Genomic DNA, 3499 nt, shown 5'->3' on the forward strand with positions numbered 1-3499 from the left:
AAGGTAGATATATCAGACATATATTGGAGATCTGAGGAGCTCTCTACCAGGTGATATATATCAAGGTAGATATATCAGACATATATCGGAGATCTCGGGTCACGTTTATCACCTAACATAGAGGTAATATCTGGAGGTGATGTATATCGCAGGACATTTATCAGACATATATTAGAGATCTGAGGGGCTCGCTAGAGATGGTGTATATTCAGAGATCTGGGGAATTTTATCTCTTTTATTCCTTTTTTTTGCAGTCAAACTCGAAACACCCCTGTGGCTGTGCTGCTCCTTGCTCAGCCCATCTTCATTTTTCCACTGGATCTGCTTAGGTGGGACTAGAAATCCCAACCTCAGCACCCGTAAAGGCCAGATCCTTGGTAGATGCAGCATCATCTCTAACATCTGTGTGGACTTTTGCTTATTGAATAACAGCTGGGAGCTCCCCTGTTTTTGAGTTAATGGCTCTTCCCTAGTTTGCGCCCTCTGAGCCAGAGTGTAAAAGCACATTTACACTCAAGTGAAGATTATAATTAACCAGGGGGATGGCGACAGCCAGCGCGAAATGGGGGCACGGCCAACGGCAGTGCGGTTTCATTGCTTTTTCCCTTTTTTCTCCTTTTCAGACCCGGATTGTACCGCTAACCCTCAGTGAGATCCCGTGCCGGGGATTCGCCACCCTCCAGGAGCCGAAAAGGACGGGACGGGACTGCGTCGCCCCTCATCCTTTGCGGATAGACCGGCAACGAGCACGCCTTCGTTTTCTGGACACATCTCGGTTCGACCTCTAAAAATCTGATTTGTTTTTTGTCCTTCCTTGGGGATGTTCAACCCTGCCCGGGCAAAACCCGGGGGGTCTGATCTAGCTCAGCCATGAGCCCTGCTTTCACCTCCAAGGGGATATTCCCACCTAACTTTTCCTTGATTCCTCCTATTTTCCCCACTATCCTGCAAAAAAAAGTGCATTAAGAGCGGACTTGCCCACCACGGCTTTGCTGACGCCGCCGAAAGACCTTCCCTAGTGCAGAAAGCTTCATCCCCTGCTTAATATTTCGCCTTCTCGTTTCACCATTTTCTCTCAATATTCAAATATTTCATCCTTTGCTTTCCCAGGTTGTGATCCCTACCCAGAAAATCTTGTTTTCGGGGCGGCGGGAGGACGCTTGCAGGGCAGCGGCTCCCCGAGCACCCCCCAAACGGTAAGGCTGCTTTGCTTTATATTAATTAGGCAATTATATATATTAATGGTGTAATTATATATATTAATTGAGTGGGATGTGGTGAGTCATGACCTCGGTGGGGCTTTATTTGGGGGAATTTCTGCTCTTTTCTGGTACACCCAAATTATATCACCCCTTCCCTAAATGCAGTGAGCTGTGTGTTTAGCAAAAACACACTTTTTTGCTGGGTTTTCTTTTGTTTTTTAGAAATCGGGCTGTGCAGAGAGTCTTGATTTAAAGCTCAAGTGTTGATAACATGTTGTTAAGAGCCCTACAAGCCGTAGCCAACCTGGAGGAAAACACAGACATGTTTTTGTAAAAATACCCTGAAATATGGGCTGTTATCACTGCAAAATTTTGGCACGTCAGTAGGATGTGGAGAAATGGTCACCAACTAAAAATAACTGAAACGTGGAGCTTAAAATAAGATGTTCATGAAACCAAGGGTCTCGCAGTCCTTTAGTCAACCCTGATCGCTAAAATTAGGGCTTGACAGAGTGACAAATGTGCTTGATCTGTGCCAAAACTGTAGGCACCCGGCAGGTGACAAAATAAATAAAACCCCGTTGGCTGCAACTTTCCTCGTAAAAGAGCAAAGAGAAATCTTTGGTCACTGCAAATGGAGGTGCTGCCTTCAATTTGTACAAATATCCTGAAAAAGTGCCTGATTTCTTCCTAAACCAGTGATATTTAGGGTGGGGGCATCTCAGGGGAAAACCCAAAAGCTTCATTCGGTCCACGGCGCAGCAGAGCACCTTTTCTTTGAGTCTTTTCTTTTGAGTCTTGCCTCCTCTGAAAGTCCCTTTTAATAAACAGCAGCCAATAATGGCAGGATTATTTCCCCCAGGCTGCCCTTTCAGCCCTGATTCTTGCCGGTGACCTTCCCTTGGCCAAAAAAACCCCAGGATTAAGGATGTGATGAAGCAGCTGAATTTCTTATTAGTCCGGTTTTGCCCCCTTTCTAATAAAGGTACAGGTTGGGTTCACTTTGAAATGACTTCTGTGGTGGGTTTGTGGGGACTTGGGGGTCGCCACAAGGACCTCTTTTTGGGGAGATCCTCCCTGCCTTGATGCCCTCTTTCCAATCAGGATTTTGATGTGAGCTGCCCGGAGCTTGCATGGGAGGGCTCGGTGCCCTGCGATGTACTTTGGGCACATTGGGCTGTTCCCCTTGGAGGAAACTGAGTCCGTGGAGGACACAAGTGCAACCTGGCCTGAGAAGCATCTCCATCAAGACCAAACCCAACCTATTCAGCAAACGGTGCCAACGTGGTCCAGACACATCCCACTAAAGGCATGGAAAGACACGTCCACCAAATCACCTTCTGGAACAGCTGGCATTGCTCTAAGTGGTTAATGATAGAAATGGCCTATCCTGAAGAAGAGTCTGTGGAGGACACAAGTGCAACCTGGCCTGAGAAGCATCTCCATCAAGACCAAACCCAACCTATTCAGCAAACTGTGCCAACGTGGTCCAGACACATCCCACTAAAGGCATGGAAAGACACGTCCACCAAATCACCTTCTGGAACAGCTGGCATTGCTCTAAGTGGTTAATGATAGAAATGGCCTATCCTGAAGAAGTCTTCTGAGAAATAACTCGGTTCCCTTGGCCTTTTCCACCTTGTACGTGGGTCCCCCCATTTTCCGGGCACAAAACCATTTCAGGTTTCCTCCTCCTGAAGCCCATACGTCCACAGAGATGCACCTCCGAGGCCAGGTTGTACCTTTTGTCACTGTGCAGAAAAAAGTTGCAAAAAAATTTGGCACATCTGTCTCACACCGTAAACACTTTCCAGTCCTTTTTTGTCCCCAATTTCCTCACTGTGTTGAGTTCAGACCAGGCTGAACATCTCTTAGGGTCTACCATTCAGAGTGAATGGAGAAGACAGTGTAATAAAGTGTAATTAAAGGAGTTCAAAACTATTTGTAACTCCCTAGCTAGCTGCAGCTTGTATAAATCGCCACATCACATCTCAAACCCCTCTTTTGTCATTGAGGCTGGAAATATGGCAAAAAAATTGCTTTTGAATGGGCAAACGAAAGATGTTTAAATTGAGGCAATTAATCTAGCGGCTCACATCGCAATCTTTGGTGTCTTGGCTCAGGGCTTGGACGGGGACAACTCTCTGCCGATACCGGGAAGCCTGGCATGCCTCAAGGAAAACCTTATTTTTATCTTCTGGTTTGTAGAGTCATTTCTTATTGGGAATTTTGCATTTTAAAAGGAAATTCGGGGGGGGGGGGGGGGGGGGGGTAAGTGCACCGGCGCGTGCTAGGAG

General features: G+C 46.7%; 1 protein-coding gene across 1 annotated transcript in view; it reads left to right on the forward strand.

Annotated features, from left to right (window-relative positions):
• Nucleotides 1-626: 626 nt before the first annotated feature.
• Nucleotides 627-3499, forward strand: part of PKNOX2 (PBX/knotted 1 homeobox 2) — a 37494-nt gene continuing 34621 nt past the window's right edge. Inside the window, exons 1-2 of the mRNA XM_019470390.1 lie at nt 627-775; nt 1111-1196. The gene's annotated coding sequence lies outside the window, so the exon portion shown is untranslated. The remainder of the gene's footprint in view (nt 776-1110; nt 1197-3499) is intronic.

This window comes from Aptenodytes forsteri, unplaced genomic scaffold (assembly GCF_000699145.1).
Source record: "Aptenodytes forsteri isolate BGI_AS27 unplaced genomic scaffold, ASM69914v1 Scaffold126, whole genome shotgun sequence".
NCBI lineage: Eukaryota > Metazoa > Chordata > Aves > Sphenisciformes > Spheniscidae > Aptenodytes > Aptenodytes forsteri.